Raw genomic sequence first — 19,871 nt, 5'->3', positions numbered from 1 at the left:
GGGAAGATCAAATAAGAGAGTTAAGAGGATTTTCACATATAATTCAAAACTGAAAACATTCAACCCAGAATGGTCCTCAGCCCACTCTGCCTATGACTCCAGCTGACCTCTCCTGTCTGTTTAGGGATCACATGGGGACCAGTCTCTTAGCAAGCCATTCTAAGTCACAACTTTACACAGTTGAGAGACCAGCAGATGCTTATTTGCGTATAAAGAAAGAATACCATTACTAACATCACTACCATCTTCTATATTTTCTGAGATGCACAGGGCCCAATTTGCACTCTTTTTGTGACTGCCTTCTTTCACTTAGTGTGATGTTTTCAAGGCTCATCTATGTTGTAGCACATATTGGTACTTAATTCCTTTTTATTACCAAATGATATTCCATTGTATGGATATATGACATTTTGTTTATCCATTCATCAGTCACTGACTGTGTGGGTTGTTTCCACTTTTTAGCTATTATGAATAATGCTGCTATAGACATTCATGTACAAGTTTTTGTACGAACATATATTTTCCTACTTCTTGGATAGCTATCTAGGAGTAGAACTGTGGGGTCCCATGGGAACTCTGATAACATTGTGAGGAACTGCCATACTATTTATATAAAGTGGCTGCTATTTTTACATTACATTTGCATTTACAGCGAGGGTTCCAGTTTCTCTATATCCTTACTCACACTTGACACTGTCTTTTTTCTTTTCTTTTTTTTTTTTTTTTTGAGACAGGGTCTCACTCTGTTGCCCAGGCTGAGTACAGTGGCACAATCAAGACTCACTGCAGATTTGATCTCCTGGGCTCCAAGCAATCCTCCTGTCCTGGCCTCTCAAAGTGCTGGGATTACAGGTGGGAGCCACTGTACCCAGTCCTATCTGTCTTTTCAATTATACTATCTTAGTAGATGTTAAATGGTATCTCATTGTGGCCTTGATTTCCATTTCTCTGATAAGTAATGATGTTGAGCATTTTTTCATATGCTTACTGACCACCTTTATATCTTCATTGGAAAAATACCTATTCGGAATCTTTGTCCATTTTTACATTGGGTTGTCTTTTTATTATCAAGTTTAATGTTGGTTTTTGGTAAGTCATGTTACTCTAGGAATTTGTCCATTTTGCGTGAAATTTTAAATGTATTGACATAAAGTTGTTCAGAATACCCTCATAACTTTTTAACGGCCATAGAATGTATAGTGGCATTGCCTTTTTTTGTTGTTCCTAGTATTAGTAAACTATGACTACTTTTTCTTGATCTGTCAGTCTTGGTTGTTATTTCCTTATTTATTTAGAGAAGGAGTATCGTTCTGTTGCCCACGCTGGAGTGCAGCGGCGCGATCTTGGCTCACTGTGACCTCCGCCTCCCAGGTTTAAGCAATTCTCCTGCCTCAGCCTCCTAGTAGCTGGGATTGGTGTCTGGGACAGGCATCTGTCACCACGCCCGGCTAATTTTTGTATTTTTAGTAGACACGGGGTTTCACCATGTTGGCCAAGCTGGTCTTGAACTCCTGACCTCCGGTGATCCGCCCACCTCGGCCTCCCCAAAGTGCTGGAATTACAGGCGTGAGCCACCACCAGCCCAGCCGTTATTTCTTCTTTGATGCAGATTTCAAATACCAGAAGATTTTCCAGTGAAAATATAATTTCTATCTTAATTCCACTGTGGTTAGAGAACATACTCTGTATGATTTAAATCCCTTGAAATTTATTAGGACTTGCTTTATGGTCTAACTGTGGTCAGCTGGAAAATGTTCCATGTGCACTTGAAAAAAGTAAGAATCCTATAATACTTTTTGTTGGATTTGATGTTGCCATGGGCTTTTAATACCAGCTGAGTTGAAGTTGACATTTTCGTGTGTATGACAAAGGGCTTAACTTTGTTTCTTCACAGCCTAGAGAGATATTCTATCCCTGTAAAGTCAAGATTTTCAAGAAATTGTTCTGAGGAACTTTCTAAATATAATATGCTGCCACCCTAAACATTGTGGAGTAAAAGTCAAGCAGAAAAGCATGCTTTTGGAACTCAGGCGTGGATATCAATCTTATTGAGACTGGAAAGAAAGATTGGACTGGGTCATTTTCATTCTCCAGATTTACATAAATCAATTGGTTTTTAAAGCAGTTTTCTAGAAGGAATACACATTATTCAAAAACTTTCTCACAAATAAATCATAATATTTAAACACCAGATGAAATTTAAAATTTGCTGATTACTTCACTACATTTTATGAGACGGGTGCATTTCATTAAGAAAATGTTGATCCTTGTACTTCATGCAGGCCTTGAAGACCAAAAGTTTTAGTTAAAAAAAAAAAAAATTAAGTCTTACAAGCCTGTTTGACTTAAGTCTTACAAGCCTGTTTGACTTTCATCATGGATCTTTGTTCCCGTTCTAGTTTGTTTCCTACAATATAGGAACCCATCACTTCTCTTAGACAGGAGTAATGATCACAAAGAAGTTACAAAGTTAACAAAAAATGGGACAATGCTTTAGAAATAAAGGAAAAATCAATTTCAGTTAGCAGAACGGGCACTGAATCTAGGAACAGAATTGTATGTACAACATGCAGGTTCTGGTCTCAATACTGAGCTGTTAAAGGGCAGATTATTCTCTGGAGTCTAGTACCATGTCACCACTTGGTGGTGGGGGGAACCAACAACAGAAAGGGAACACGTATGGAAAGTGGTAGGGAATAACTACTGACCAAAAGCACTGTTAACTTCATTTTGTTATCCCATTAAAAAATACTAACCAGGTTGGGCACGGTGGCTCACGCCTGTAATTCCAGCACTTTGGGAAGCCAAGGCAGGTGGATAACCTGAGGTCAGGAGTTCGAGACCAGCCTGGCCAACCTGGTGAAACCCCGTCTCTACTAAAAATGCAAAAAATTAGCTGGGCGTGGTGGTGGGCACCTGTAATCCCAGCTACCTGAGAGGTGGAGGCAGGAGAATCGCTTTAACTTGGGAGGTGGAGGTTGCAGTGAGCCAAGATCGCACCATTGCATTCCAGCCTGAGCAACAAGCAAGACTCTGTTTCGAAAAAAAAAAAAATACTAATCAAACTGATGAAGTAGTCCAGAAGGACACCTGTGTTTCTCTTTCAAAGCAAAGTCAGAGCAATTTTGACAAATAATCACCTAAATGTTTACCCTATAGCAACTATGAGCATGAGGTCAAAAGTGAAACTGAGAAATACCAAAACTGTCTATTTCCTTCCAACAATTAACCTGGGAAGTTCATGAGTATAGCTTGTAGAATAGGAGAATGAGAAAAATTATTAAGAATCAAATCTAATAAATAGTTCCTATGGCACCTGGCACATACTACCTTATTTCTTACTGACAAAATTATCTAGAAATGTTTGTAAATAATAATGACAAAAACACAAGGCATGTAAATATATTCACATGCACAGCACAAATGAAATATTCTTTGAGGCAGAAATGTAAATGGATATTTTGTGACACATCCCCATTGATGCAAGATCCTTACTTCTAGCATGATTATTTCTTCCTGCCCTATAACAGACATATATCACTCATGTTCACTGAATAAATCGTACACACTTTCCCCTCAGACTTTTCTTCAATGGGCAAAATGTATTTTCCATCGAGGCAGGCAGTAAAAAACCAATTTTCCTTGGGTTAACAACTATCTCACTATATTTTTCAATACACTACAATTTAACTATACAATACTATCACCTAAGATAAATTTATTGAGTACAAAACTTGTATTATGATTATGTAGAAGAATGTCCATAGGAGACATATTATGAACTTTTTATGAATGAAGTGTCAATGATGGCTCAAATGGCTTAGTGCAAAAAAAAAAAAAAAAAAAGACTGGAAAAATGTTAACAACTACTGAATCTAGGTAAAGGGAATTTAGATGTCTACTGCATTATTCTTTCACTTCTATACAGATTTGAAAATTTTCAAAATAAAAAATAAGGAAGTATTTATTAAAAATCCAAAAATGTTAGGTTGATGAGTTATTACAGCCTAGGAAACTGAAAGTGATACTCAGAATATTGTAAGCTCCTTGAATGTAAAAACTTTCCCCTTGCTTTTTATTTAATAAGAATTCTGCTATCCAAAGTTACTGATGAAAAATAAACAAACTTACGGATGAATATTTAGCATGTTGGGGTAGAGGGAATGGTGGGAAACAGAAGTAGCAACAATTAATGAAAGGGCTAGCAAGTTTTGTCTTGACTGTATGTGGTAGCTGTCTCTTCTCGCCCCCCTTCTTTCCCTATTTCTACTCTGCCTTCTCACAAAAATGTCAGACGTGCCACAAAAGCTACTTCCTCAAAGTAGCAAACTATGTATGGCCTGCAAGTCATAAGGCTGTTCCTGGCTCACTTGATTTGTCAAAATAAGGAAAACTGAACTAAATCCCTCTCTGCTATTGATTTTTAGAGATGTTGGTAAATTTCCAGACACCATTCTTCATGGACTTCTCCCTTGAAAATTTCAAATGTCATCCTACAAAATATCTTATCTATTGCTCTGTCTTGTCCAGCAGAAGAAAGCATAACAGAGATACAACAGAGTAAAAACTGGCATCTGTTTATATACTGAATGAACGTTTCTAAAAAAGGAGGATTAAAGTATTAAGAGTTAGAAGTAACTTTTATTTCCAATGTGTAACACTGAATGCCAATATGTTTAACATCATTTAACAGCATTGATAAGACAATGTTGGGTCAGTATTTTTTTTTTTCTTTTTTTTTTGAGGCAGAGGTTTGCTCTTGTTGCCCAGGCTGGAGTGCAATGGTGCAATCTTGGCTCACTGCAACCTCCGCCTCCCGGGTTCACGCAATTCTCCTGCCTCAGCCTCCCGAGTAGCTGGGATTACAGGTATGCGCCACCACGCCCGGCTAATTTTTGTATTTTTAGTAGAGACAGGGTTTCACCATGTTGGCCAGGCTGGTCTCAAACTCCTGACCTGAGGTGATCCACCCGCCTTGACCTCCCAAAGTGCTGGGATTATAGGCATGAACCACCACGCCCGGTTGAGTTAGTACTATTCTTATGTCTTGACAACACAAGCTCTGTGAGGATGGCCATCGTCTTCATCTTTAGATTCAATGCCACTAAATAATTCACTAATTATCTTCAGTAACAATGGCAATAAATAAAAACTGGTCAGTTCTACAATCAGGGTGTGGTAAAGGAGTTCAAGTTTCCAAAATAGAAATCATAGAAGTCAAGAAGGCCAAAGAACGTCGATGGCTTCTTAGAATAGTACTTTCTGCTTTATTTTCATAATGTGAGTTAGCAAAACACTGTGAATATTATTAACCACAACAAAGCAATCATGGTTTGCTCACACTTAGCCTCTCTCTTCTCACTAATCCTAGCTTTGAAGCACATGAAAATCTGAAAAGTCACAGGTGACCTAGGTTAGAGAGGAACTTTTCATTTTAAATCAAATTTTTCAATCTAACATAGCCAGAAGAGTTGCTTAGTTATAAACTGTTTAAGCCTTTTTAAGTTTTCTACTCTATAACTTTCCTATCAGCTAATTCTTTTTCAAGAGGGAAATTTAACATTGTTAATTTTGCTTATTTTCAAGCAGCTATTTTCCATTTTACAAAATTCTAAAAGAACAATACAAGTCAAAATATTTTTCACATTTAGAGGTTAGAGTTAGTACTTGACTGGATTTTGTTATAGTACATGCAAAGTCACTCAATAAATGTTAATTTCCATTGGGACAAAATCTTAAGTGTTCTCTGGGTCACTGAAGTCCATTAAAGGCTCTACTATTGTCTACTTATTACTTTACTAATACAAAATAAGACACAGTTTTACTAACATTTAAGATACTTTTCGAACTAAACTGGGTGTGACGGCACACTCCTCTGTCCCACCTACTCAGGAGGCTGAGGTAGGAGAATTGCTTGAGCCTAAGAGTTCGAGTCCAGCCTGGGCAACACAGTGAGACTCCATCTCTTAAAAACAACAACAATAAAACAAAAACTTGAACTAGAATGTAAGCCTTTTAAAAACAGGAACAGTGCATGTACTTCTATTAATGCTCATTTATAGTAACCACTTAATAACTGTCATCTTAAAGACAATAAAATTCTAATGTCCAAGGACAGTGGTCACGGCAAGCAAAGTTTAAAGAACAGATTTACACGTTTTTCAAAATAATATCAGGTTTCCTTATACAGTATAGCAAACTAGCCTACCTCAGGTTACTATTAAGAAGGAGGTAAGGTCAATACAAGAAAATAAAGTAAAATTGGAATTCTACAAGGAAATGACATGTGATGAGATGGAACTGACTAAAGGGTCCTATTACTATATTGTGTCAATGATGCTAAGTAGAAGGGTAAAAAACAAACATATCTGAGGAGAGTTTACTCTCTTCTCCAAGGTGGAAGCTTGAAATTACTCTACTTGAAATGTACATAGATATAGGGTATTTGCTTTACAATATAGAGGTCTTATATTTGATACCACAGAAATTCTGGACCAAGTAACAGACGGTGTAAGGGAAACTACTAACCAAAAATGATTCTCCTGAATGCTTCTGGATTACACTAATTTTAAGGTGTCAGGGGAAGAATATGCAGGAAACTAGTCCAATAAGTAATTATAAATCACTAGTAAAGAAAGAGAAATACATGAGTAGTTAAGTTTGCTGTAGAACAATTTTTATTAGTCAATTAAGTTGTTAAATGCAACTATTTAAATAATGATAGTATGTTACCATTCCTCATCACATTTATATGAACTTGCTTGTTTGCCTGGCTGTCCAGAAGATTCTTTTGTAATGAAGGTCAGCAACCTCACCAGGTTATGTATTCATTTTTGTTTGTTTTGTTCTGAGATAACATCTCCTGTGTCACTCAGGCTGGAGTGCAGCTCACTGCAGCCTGGGTCTTCTGGACTCAAGTGATCCACCGCCTCAGCATCTAAAGTAGCTGGTGGTGCTTGCCACCACCCCAGCTAAATTTTTAATTTTTTAAATAGAAATTCAGTATTGCTATGTTGTCAATGCTGTTCTCAAATTTCTGAGCTCAAGAGATCCTCCTACCTCAGCCTCCTGAGTGCTGGGATTATGTGTGAGCCACTGTGCCCCGCTGACGTCTTAGTCTTAATCACTGTGTGTTGGCTATTTAAAAGCACACACCAATTGGCTGTAAAGGAATAGCTTTCAATTACTGAATTCAGGAAGCCAGAGGAAATTTCCTTTTACTTAAATGATTGCTAAAACTTCTACTGTACAACTGAATAAATCTCATCTTTTATGTTTTGCCCATTCCTACTTGTTATTTTTAAAATATTTTAAAGTTTTCACTGAAATAGCTGAAGAAAAAAAATCTGATGTAAAACCAGACTTGTTAATGAGTGTTGAATCATATGATATACCAGTTCCTAAAAGATCCCTCTAGAGTTTATTTTTTTATTATTTTTTTGAGATGGAGTCTCACTCTGTCTCCCAGGCTGGAGTGCAGTGGCATGATCTCGGCTCACTGCAACCTCCGCTCCCCGGTTCAAGTGATTCTCGTGCCTCACCACCCAAGCAGCTGGGATTACAGGAGCCTGCCACCATGTATTTTTGTATTTTTAATAGAGATGGGGTTTCACCATGTTGGCCAGGCTGATCTTGAATTTATGGCCTCAAGTGATCCTTCTTGCTATGAAGGAATGATATTTACACTTCCCTTCCCCACCTGATTTATGTTATTTTTATAATATCAAGATTATAAACTTATAATCTATTCTGAAAGTATAATTTCCACTGAGGCATATTAACTCTGTAATGAAATGAATTTAATTCTTATCACACTGTTTTTTTATCAGTTTATTTCTGAATTCTTTGATTATTCTTTCGATTAGGTAGGTTTTTAATCATGATGTAATCTGTCTGAAAAAGATCTCATGGGTATTAGATTTGCTGAGCTTTTCCATGCTAGAGCACATCGTGTACTAATATTTATGCTTAAAGTATTTTGCTGGTTAAAAAATCCCAGGTTAACCTAAAGGCATGGTCAACATTCCTCTACTGTTTTCTAACATTGTTTCTTGCTAAAGAGAAAGCTAAGGTAAGCCCAAGCTCTGTCCCCCATCCCACTACCTACATGACCACCAAATTCTTTATCCATTTAAGTTCTATACTTTCACCAAAATATGCCTCAGTATCAATTGTTCTATATCAATTATCCTGGGCCACGGGGTAGTCATCTTTGATTCAAGGTTTTAATGATTTCAGAAAAATTTTTCTATTATAGCTCTAAATATTACTTCAGTTCCATTTGTTATTTCTCTCCACAACGAAGGTCAGCAACCAAAATCAGGCAAAATCCAGCTCACCATCTGTTTTTGTAAATAAAGTTTCACCGGAACACAGCCATATATAGTGTGTATGGCTGCTCCTGTACTATAAGAGGCAGAGCTGAATGCCTGTAACAGAAACTATATGGTTGCAAAGCCTAAAGTATTTATTTTTGGGCCCTTTACAAATTTGCTGATGCCATGCATAGATGTCCTTTGTTTTCCCTTATCATCTTCTCTATAATTTTTATATCTGTATTTTCTTAAATTTATATAATTTCCTCAAGCCTCTTAGCCATGTCTCTGATTACATTTACTCTTTGTTATTTCTGATGTGGTTTTCACTTCTCTAACGCTTTTATTTTTCTTTTATACTTCTTTCCTAAGGTTTTCCCACTGGTTTTTCATCTCCTCCTATTGCCTTATTATTTCTTAACACTTGTGTTGGACAGATTCCTATTTTTTGTAACAGGTCATATCTATAATTTGAGTCTATAAAAAAACTAAATGTCAGAACACTACAATAAAGGTTCACTGGTTAGACCTTTAAAGTAATATAACCCTTACTTTTAGAGAAATCAGTACATTGCTTGGAATTCACAGGAGAGGTTCAGCATCCTCCTATATGTGGTCTAGATTTCATAGTATGTATTTGGCAAGTTATGCTTCATTGTTTGTATTCTGGGGCTTAGCTTTGTGCCTAGTTTCACTAATAATGAACTTCTTATTTTCCTGTCTTCTTGTTTTTAGTGAGTTTCAAAAAAGAAAGGAAGAGTAAAAATTCCTTTATTCTGCTACTTTTAATTGAAGTCTCTTCCTCACACATTACATTGTAAGAAGAGCTAATCTTTAAAGCAAAAAATTATAGGCCTGATAGGTTTTAATGCACCAGGGAATGAAAGATATATTTAAAAAAACAAAAAAACAAAAAAAACAACATCAGCAGTGTGAAAGAATTGCTCAGAACAAGCCTGTGCCAGGAACAACATTTGTTTGGAGATCCGTTCCAGCAGCCATGCCAAATCAGTTGTATCACTTGGATTAAAGGCAGTTGCAGAATGCTGCACTATAAAAGACTTCCATGGCACACTTACAAATTAGGTTTTTACCAGTTTACCATGATTAGGATTACCAGTTTCACCTGACCATTACTAAAGTTCCTGTTGCACTCTTCCATTTGCTTTGACCCTCATTTGTTGACATGTATGTAACTGCCTTCCTTTTCCATCCCTTGCCACTTGGATTCAAATATCTCCTCCAATTTCATAAGGTTAGATTGGGGGGGTTTTTAAGGTTCAAAATTCTTTGGGTCTAGGTGTCAGTTACAAAACACAGTGTGCAGCAAGAACCTAAATTATGTTTAAAAAATATATATATGGCCGGGCGCGGTGGCTCACGCCTGTAATCCTAGCACTTTGGGAGGCCGAGACGGGCGGATCACGAGGTCAGGAGATCGAGACCATCCTGGCTAACACGGTGAAACCCCGTCTCTACTAAAAATACAAAGAAATTAGCCGGGCATGGTGGCGGGCGCTGTAGTCCCAGCTACTTGGGAGGCTGAGGCAGGAGAATGGCGTGAACCCAGGAGGCAGAGCTTGCAGTGAGCCGAGATCGCACCACCGCCCTCCAGCCTGGGCGACTGAGCAAGACTCCATCTCAAAAAAAAAAAAAAAAATATATATATATACACACACACACACACACATATATATACACACACACACATATATATATATACATATATATTTATAGACCTGAAGGACATAGACTAAATAGATCTGCAGGTTATAATTTATGTACAGTTTCCATATTGTTTACAACAATCGTGTTGTTTCATTTCAGTCAGGAAAAAAAAAATCACAAAAATATGCTATCCATAGTGCAGACATCAAGAGAGATGTTATTTGCTGGGCACAGTGGCTCAGGCCTGTAATCCCAGCACTTTGGGAGGCTGAGGCGGGACGGATCACTTGAGGCCAGGAGTTCGAGACCAGCCTGGCCAGCATGGTGAAACCCTGTCTCTACTAAAACTACAAAAATTAGCCAGGTGTGGTGGTACATGCCTGTAATCCCAGCTACTCAGGAGGCTCAGGCAGGAGAATGGCTTGATCCCGGGAGGCGGAAGTTGCAGTGAGACAAGATTGTGCCACTGCACTCCAGCTTGGGCAACAGAGCAAGACTCCCTCTTAAAAAAAAAAAAAAAAAAAAAAAAGAGCTGGTATTTAAATTAACAGATCTCTTACAACTTCTTTCCCAAGTTTTACCTGATTTTTCATTACCTTCTACAATTAAAGGGTTAGGTTTCTGCAGAGTTGTTTACAGCTCTGGACGTTACATAACACTGCTGGCTGATGCCTTTGCTCATAAAAAGACACTAACTCTAAATGTTAATTTCAAGTTGGCTGGTCAGTTGTTGCTCACTAGCAGTCCACAACTAGCAATATATCATTTGAATTTATGTTCCAATGGGCCCTACCTGTGTTGCCAAAAGCTCTCACTTCAGCTTCCTATGGTGAATCTGTTTGAACAAACTCTTGCCATGAGTCATCCTCACAGCATATATAAAAAATCCAGAATGTTGGGCTAGGACACTGGGCTAGGAACTAGACTGTATTCCAAATGCTGGCAGCAAGGAGCCCTCATGTTATTTAATGTTTAGTACAGCTCAGAAAGACAGTGAAGAAAGTGATCCAGGAATCAGAGGTGACAGTTAAAGCACATCTTGAAGCACTAAGCCACAGAGATGATTAACTTGTCAAGCTGCGTATTTTTGAATTTACTCAGGGCTGGATACTCCTCTCCATTAACTTCCCACAGGACACTAAAAACCGGACAACATAAAGCCAAAGCATTTGATAAAACATTACATAAAGCAGTAATGGGAAGAAAGCTTACTTCCTCTTTACATTACTTTGCAACCATTTGCTTCTGTAATGATAGAAAGTTATGTCAGAAAACAGCCCTTCATTTCTGATGCTATTTTAAAGCATATCTCAATAATACTAAAGATTGTTCACTAGAGACCATCCCTGAGGTTCCTTTGTCCTTTTGCATCATGTCTTCAACCACTAAATCTCTTCACAGAATTCTGTTCTCTCCGGTCACTTTTCTTCCTTTTGTACTGTCTCTTGCTCAGCCCACTATCTCCACCTCATATCAATAATGAAGTATAAGAAATCTTGAGGATGGGCGCAATGGCTCACACCTGTAATCCCAGCACTTTGGGAAGCTGAGGCGGGTGGATCACCTGAGCTCAGAAGTTCGAGACCAGCCTGGCCAACATAGTGAAACCCTGCCTCTACTAAAAATACAAAAATTAGTTGGTCATGGTGGCAGGTGTCTGTAATCCCAGCTACTTGGGAGGCTGAGGCAGGAGTATTGCTTGAACCAGGCAGTAGAGGTTGCAGTGAGCCGAGATCGCACCACTGCACTCCAGCCTGGGCAGTAGGGCAAGACTCCCTCTCGAAAAGAAACCTTGAAATTACAAATTAAAAGCATTTTACTTTCCATGTCAAAAAAAAAAAAAGCACTATAAACATCCAAAATGAATAGGTAAATACTATTATTTCCTAAAATACGTTCAATATAGGAAACTGTTTTCAAGTGTATCTAGTACATAAATGACAAGGAACACAGGGTTGGCTGAATAAAATTTATTTTTTTACTGAACAAGGAGGAAGATACAGGGAAATGTTTCTGATTATATGTTAATAAAAGAAAAGACAGCATTCAGAATTCTATGAATATGAAAATAAGACTGAAAAAGACAGTATGGCCTGTTGGTAAAATTCTTTTTAAAACATAGTTATGTTATCTTGAGAAATTATCTTTTATCTTCAAAGATAAGTTAACATGAAATTTATTTTGCAAAAATTCAAAACATTATCATTACTTAGTCTCTTAATACAGAGATAGAAGAAAATCATTACATGATAAGCTCAAAGACAACTTACGCATTTTAATTAAGTGGGCCTTTTCAATCAAACTAAACTGAGTGAAAGATGCCTCTTGCTCTGGAACTCTAATGTGATCATTGAAAGAAAAGCAAAGAGAGATTGTGCAGCTGTTTAGCTAAGAAAAGAAAATCCAGTTGTAAGAATAATCTGAAGGGACCCCACAGGTCTTACAAAACAAATCTTATTATTCAGATTAGTAGAGGACCAAGTCTACTGGTTATATTTGGCCCTCTTCTCATTGAACAACAGACACAAAAAAATGTTTGTCATAAAAATGTCAACTCAGTTCAACAAAAAACACACATGAACACATTAACAAGTTCGCAACAAATTTTATTTTGGCTCACTGAGTCTAGAATGCAACTATCCTTTAACATTAATAACCTTTTTTCTCAAACAACAGCCACCACAACCAAACTGAAAAAGGCAATCCAGACTTAAATCTTATCAATTATTTTACAGTCTATCTTTCCTACATTATAAATTACTCATTTTTGTCTTGAGAAACTGGCAGTAAAAGATTTAAGTTTATTTTGGTTCGAAGGGTGACCCCAGTTGGTAAACTAATAAAGTATACACTGAATAGCTATTTCTAAAAGCATGTATTGAGAAGGTTGGAGGTTTCTTACTGGGTACAACCAAAAGTTACCAAGTCTTTTCAATATTCTCCAGGCCTATTGTCCTTTCTCTACTACTACCTCCATACTCAGTATAAGCCTTATTTTAACTGTGTTCTCTAGCATTTTGGCTTCCTTGATCTCCTAGACCTACTGTGCCAATTCTAACCTTCTGGTAAATTTATTTCATCAACTCCTGCTGTGGGATAAAGCAAGGCCTGTGAGAAAAAGTCAACACAGGCCAGGCGCAGTGGCTCACGCCTGTAATCCCAGCACTTTGGGAGGCTGAGGCGGGTAGATCACCTGAGGTCAGGAGTTCAAGACCGGCCTGGCCAACATGGTGAAACCCTGTCTCTACTAAAAACACAAAACAACAACAACAAAAACTAGCTTGGCGTGGTGGCAGGCACCTGTAATCTCAGCTACTTGGGAGGCTGAGGCAGAAGAATCACTTGAACTCGGGAGGCAGAGGTTGCAGTGAGGCAAGATTGCACCACTGAACTCCAGCCTGGGCAACAAGAGCAAAACTCCATCAACAACAAAAAAAAAAAAAAAAAAAAAAAAAGGCAACATAATTGTCTTAACTGACGTCACTACAAAATCATGTTATCAAATCTTAGCTAGATGATAAAGTTTACCCACTAAATGCTTTCACATGTGTCAGTGGACTCTCGGACTTCTTCCCTACAGAAGCTATTCGGAACTGTTTCCTGCCTCTCAGTTGAAGACCTCACCTCCTATTTTAACGAAACCATTAAAATAGGAAATTTCTGAAATTTCACCCTTACAATTTCTGTCTTCTCCAACACCAAGTTTCTCTCAATTTTCTCTTTTTCTCTTCTTTCATTCTAACACAGGGAAAGATGTCTCCCCACTCCTTTGCAAGGTGAATACCTTTACTTCTTCAGTTAGTTCTTCTCTCTTGCATCTTTAATGCTCCAACTTCAATAGCTCCTTTCTCCAACCTTAAATATGTCTAGTTCTACACTGTGCCCACCCCCATACACATACGTTGCGCACATGCGCGCGCGCGCGCACACACACACACACACACAAGCCTGCCTTCACTAATCCTAATTTCCACTGATGTTTTCTCATTTTTCATACTATTATGCCTTTTTGGAAACATTTGATACTGCTGACTACCTCCTCCCTCCTGAAATTTTCTTTGAATTCTATGACACTCTAGGAGTTCCTGAATTTACTTCTTACTCTACTGTCTTTGACCACTTCTATGTCTCCTTTATTGGCTTCTTGCTCTTCCAGCTATCCCCTAAATACTCATCAAGGCTTATTCTTTGCCCTTGTCTTTTCATACTTATTCTGTTTGGAGAGCTCAACCTTTCTTAGAACTTCAAGTTATTATCTCAATGAAAATAACGTCTTGAGTCCTTTCTGTACTGATTTTCAGATTCAAATTTCCAACTGCTTATTAGAATAGCTCTATCAAATATACTTCTAAGTCCCTGAAGTAATATATGTTCCCAAACCTGCTCCACTCTGATGTTTCCTATTTCGATTAATTATAACTCAAACTTTTTGGTCAGTCTCTCAGGCTTTAAGACCCATAGTCATTTTAGAGTCTTCACTTTGTACTCCCAGCCAATTCCACGTCTTATCAAGTCTACCATCACCCTTTTTGCTTCTTTCTGTTCCTTCTTTTTTCTATCAACATTAATATAACTCAGTGGTTAAGAGCACAGGCCCTAAAGTCACCAATGGATTTGAATCCCAGCTCTCCCATTTATTAGCTTTGTGGTTTGGAGCAAGTTCCATTGACTACCTCAAGTCTTAGTTTCTGTTTAGATAAATCCAGATATTGTGAGGTGACAAAGGGCTGGCCGGGCGCGGTGGCTCAAGCCTGTAATCCCAGCACTTTGGGAGGCCAAGATGGGCGGATCACGAGGTCAGGAGATCGAGACCATCCTGGCTAACACGGTGAAACCCTGTCTCTACTAAAAAATACGAAAAAACTAGCCGGGCGAGGTGGCGGGCGCCTGTAGTCCCAGCTACTCGGGAGACTGAGGCAGGAGAATGGCGTAAACCCGAGAGGCGGAGCTTGCAGTGAGCCAAGATCCAGCCACTGCACTCCAGCTTGGGCGACAGAGCCAGACTCTGTCTCAAAAAAAAAAAACACAAAAAAACAAAAAAGACAAAGGGCTAATGCATATAAAGCATTAAGCACAGTGAGCACAGTGCCTGGCACTCAAAAAAGAACTGTTATTGTCACTACTACTGCAATTGCCTCCAATCTTTTGTCCTTCTAATATATCCATCAGAATGCACCAGTCGCTCTCCAAAAGAAAGGAAGGATGATATTATCATCTCTTCAGAACACTTTCACTGGCTCCTCATTGCTGAAAGGATAAAGACAAAACATCTTATAATTTCCAAGATGATATGGTTTGGCTCTGTGTCCCCACCCAAATCTCATGTAAAATTCTAATTCCCAATTTCGGTAGGGGGACCTGGTAGGAGGTGACTGAATCATGGAGGCGGATTTCCCCCTTGCTGTTCTCATGACAGTGAGTGAGTTCTCACGAGATCTGGTTGTCTAAAAGTATGTAGCACTTCCCTCTTCACACTCTCTCTCTCCTGCTCCACCATGGTAAGATGTGCTTGCTCCCCGTTTGCCTTCTGCCATGATTCTAGGTTTCCTGAGGCCTCCCAGCCATGTTTCCTGTACAGGCTGCAGAACTGTGAGTCGATTAAACCTCTTTTCTTTATAAATTACCCAGTCTCGAGTAGTTATTTATAGCAATGTGAGAACGGACTAATGCATGAGGCTTTCCAGAAAATAAACCAATCTTAACTCTCCCTCAAGGTACTGAAAGGATACTTCCTTCTACAAGATGACCTTAAAAAATGTTACTAGGGTCTTATTTCCTTTCATCTAATGGCTATCTACGCCATGAATATTAAGAATCTACCTGAAAACTTAAAACAATTTTATGGGAACTTCATTCTTGAGTCAAAATTGTGAAATATTTCTTTGGATTCTGCAATCATTATATGTTCCGTTGAAGCTAGTGTTTCAGATGCCTATGACTGTTCTTGCCTCACAAACAAATTTCTACAGTAGACTTGTCTAATTTCAGGGCAAACATTTACTTGAATCTGTTCTCATTTGGCTGGTAATGAGATCTGTATCAGAAGCCAAAGACAAGAGAAAATGGCTGAGTTTCAAAGATAGCAGGTGGAAGAAAAGGTAAGCCAATTGCTGAATATAATGACAAAGGAAACCTAATATCCATTAGTGGTGATAGCATGGCATTGTAAAATGTGACTACTCTTTAAATTCAGGTTATTCTTCTCCTAAAAAGTGTTCCGTAAAGAAATCCTCTATTTACCATCAAGTAAAATAAGCTTGTCAATAGACTGCTATAAATTTTCCTATTTCATGTTGCTTATTGACTAGATTGCATTTAAGTGACTGTTTCTATTTGGAAAAGTAATTAGATGTTTAAGTAAGTAAACAGAATCTGGACAGAAATCAATTATTTTCCTTTTCAGTTTTTTCTATTTCCTGCTAATAATTTGCAGGAAATACATATTACCAGAATATGTTATTTTATGAATAACAGATGTTCTTGGGTAAGAAAAGGAAAACGATTCCCAGTGCCCTATCTTCTGTTGGCCATCCCTTAGAACAGCCAGTCAACACTGAAGTCAAAAATCCAACATCAGGTCTATTTTCTGAGTAAAGCTTATGTGTGTGTGAGAGAGGAGAGAGAGAGTGGGTATGTATATGGTGAAAGGAGTAAAAGGAGGCAAAACAATCAAAGTATTAGATTCACTGTTCCAATGAACTATTTAGAACTGAGTTACCTGGGAGCTAAACTTTGGAGTTTGATTATACTATGATGATTGGCCTCCTTTTCTAATAAAAATGACAAACAAAAAAAGAACTCATTGAACTTAAGCAAATTTCATTAGTCTTCTTGGCTTAGACCACATTAAAAGTTGCCATTTCCAAGGAGAAGTGCTGTCACTTTTTTTTTAAGATTTCAGAAGAAGTGCTCTTGGCACAATAGGAAGCCATTAAAAGGTTATCTTTAGGCTTAGGTAATATACTCCAAATTCTCATTTAAGTTTTAGTTCAGCTGACTGTACTAAATAATTAAATTACTGTCAATGCATCTTCTTTCCCCCTTCACTCTACAGATGTACAACCTTATAAAAGTCTTTGTGGCCATCAGGCTTTTAAGCTCAGCTAAATTTCCACATAATAAATGAAAATGCTACTCCTGAGTGTGAAAAGCAAAACAATAAATATTGTTTCTCAGTGATTTAAGGAACCACATTTACTACCAAAGCAAATGTCACTCTTTAGAGCTGTGTTATTTTGTGACTGATTCTGTAATATGGTTTAATAGCTATATGTTAGCTATATGCCTCTCCCAACCTTATTTTGTAACTCTGACATCCTCACTACTTATGTCCCAGGCCAACGTCTTCTTGAACTGTTCCTTGAACTGGCCAAGCTTGCTTCTGGCTTCATGGCCTTGCATAATTTCGTTTCTCTGCCTGAAACATTCCTTCCATAGATTTTTTTTTTTTTTTTTCATGACTGGTTTCTTCTCATCATTCAGGTTTCACTAAACAATCCCTTCTCAAAAAGGTCCTCTCTTTCCATTCAATCTAAAGTAGCTCAACAATCGCTTTAAACACAAGACTCTGCTTTATTTTATTCTTGGAACTTCACATGTGATTCTTTCTTATTGATTTATTGTTCCCACCCTCTTCCCCACTGCCTACACCACCACTAGAATGCAAGGTCCATGACTAATTCTGTATGTTCCTGGCACCAAGAGAAGTGCCTGTCACATAACAGACACATTCCCTCAAATAACCGACACATTCCCTCAAATAACCATTGCATATCTGAATGAATTAATGAATCAAAGGCCTCCACATAGCCGTCTTTAAAGCTCTTCATGGCCGGGCGCGGTGGCTCACGCCTGTAATCCCAGCACTTTGGGAGACCAAGGCTGGCGGATCACGAGGTCAGCAGATCGAGACCATCCTGCTAACAAGGTGAAACCCCGTCTCTACTAAAAATACAAAAAATTAGCCAGGCGTGGTGGCAGGCGCCTGTAGTCCCAGCTACTCGGAAGGCTGAGGCAGGAGAATGGCGTGAACCTGGGAGGCGGAGCTTGCAGTAAGCTGGAGCTTGCAGTGAGTCGAGATCGCGCCACTGCACTCCAGCCTGGGCAACAGAGTGAGCTTCCCTCTCAAAACAAACAAACCAAAAAAAAAAAAAAAAGTTCTTCATGCCGGGTGCAGTGGCTTATGCCTGTAATCCCAGCACTTTGGGAGGCCAAGACGGATGGATCACCTGAGGTCAGGAGTTCGAGACCAGCCTGACCAGTATAGAGAAACCCCGTCTCTACTAAAAATACAAAAAAATTAACCAGGCATGGTGGTGCATGCCTGTAATCCCAGCTACTTGGGAGGATGAGGCAGGAGAATCGCTTGAACCCAAGAGGCAGAGGTTGCGGTGAGCCGAGATCATGCCATTGCACTCCAGCCTGGGCAACAAGAGTGAGACTCCGTCTCAAAGAAAAAAAAAGAAAAAGCTCTTCACGGACTATTCCCTACCTATGTCTTTGACTTCATCTCACATCAGCCTTCTCACTCTCTGTACTTCACCACACAGGCTTTTTGAAATTTCCTATATTCTTCATTCTTCTCTGTGGGCTCCAGGCCTTTCCCCATTCTTCTGATTAGAGAAAGATCCCCTAGGTCATTTCTTCGCCTGGTTAATGCCTACTCATTTTTGCAGACCTCATTCAATTACCACCTCCTTGATAACTGGAATAGGTCAAATCCCTTATGAAATGCTCTTAAAGTTTTCTTCAAATCTCTCTTCTAAGTGCTTATGAAATTAAAATTTGATATTTAATCGTGAGATTATTAGTGTTTGTTCATCTACTAGACTGTTGCACTATGAAAGCAGGAAGTGCCCGTACATAACAGACTCTCAATAAATATTTATTATATGGGTAAATATCTAGGGAATGACTAGCAAATTCCACAGGGACTTTCTATAGCACAGTTGAACTGGTTTATTCAACAAATAAACAGCAAGGGGAAAAAAAGAGGGTAAACTGTAAGCAAAGGATTGGGTTCTCACTGACACCTTATCAAAATGGAAGTTCTCTGTCATCAGAAATATACTAGGGCAGCCGGGTGCAGTGGCTCACACCTGTAATCCCAGCACTTTGGGAGGCTGAGGTGGGCGGATTGCCTGAGCTTGGGAGTCCGACCTCCCTGGACAATATGGTGAAACCCTATTGCCACTAAAATACAAAAAATTAGCTGGGCATGGTGGCAGGCACCTATAGTCCCAGCTACACAGGAGGCTGAGGAATGAGAATCACTTGAACCCAGGAGGCGGAGGTTGCAGTGAGCTGAGATTGCACTGCTGCACTCCAGTCTGGGCGACAAAGTGAGACCCTGTCTCAAAAAAAAAAAAAAAAAAAAAAACAGAGGGAGAGGGGAGGGGAGGGGGAAAAGAAAGAAAAAGAAAAGAAACAAAGAAACTAGGGTCCAGTGAGGTGGTTCATGCCTGTAATCCCACAACTTTGGGAGGCAGAGCAGAGGCAGGAATATTACTTGAGTCTAGCAGTTTGAGAGCAGCCTGGGCAACCAGCAAATCCCCATCTCTACAAAAAATAAAAAATTAGCCAGGCCTAGTGGCACACACCTGTAGTCCTAGCTACTTGGGAGGCTGAGGTGGTAAGATCACTTGGGCCCAGGAGATTGAGGCTGCTGTGACCTGTGATCGCACTACTGCACTCAGCCAATCAATCAACCAACCAACCAATAAGTAAGAAGAAATTTATTGGCTAACACGTGGGTGCAATTACAATGCAAAATATTTTGTTTTCATTTTTGTTGGGAATCACACAAAATAGAACTGATACTCTTCTGTGTGCATTAATACTACAATCACTGCAGCTGTGTGCGAATTTCCCAGTTTTTTTGCATGTGAT

At 38.8% G+C, this 19,871-nt stretch overlaps 1 protein-coding gene and 1 long non-coding RNA gene across 6 annotated transcripts in view; both read right to left on the bottom strand.

Moving 5' to 3' along the window:
• Nucleotides 1-19,871, bottom strand: part of LOC105466039 (mitochondrial calcium uniporter) — a 206,120-nt gene that overhangs the window by 61,624 nt on the left and 124,625 nt on the right. The window lies entirely within an intron of this gene.
• Nucleotides 1-19,871, bottom strand: part of LOC139356015 (uncharacterized) — a 45,018-nt gene that overhangs the window by 11,124 nt on the left and 14,023 nt on the right. The window contains exon 3 of the long non-coding RNA XR_011607364.1: nucleotides 1-19,871. This exon is cut by the window's left edge and continues 11,124 nt beyond it. This is a non-coding gene — a long non-coding RNA (uncharacterized lncRNA).

Source organism: Macaca nemestrina, chromosome 9 (genome assembly GCF_043159975.1).
Source record: "Macaca nemestrina isolate mMacNem1 chromosome 9, mMacNem.hap1, whole genome shotgun sequence".
Taxonomy (NCBI): domain Eukaryota; kingdom Metazoa; phylum Chordata; class Mammalia; order Primates; family Cercopithecidae; genus Macaca; species Macaca nemestrina.
This window is presented reverse-complemented; position numbering and strand designations above follow the sequence as displayed.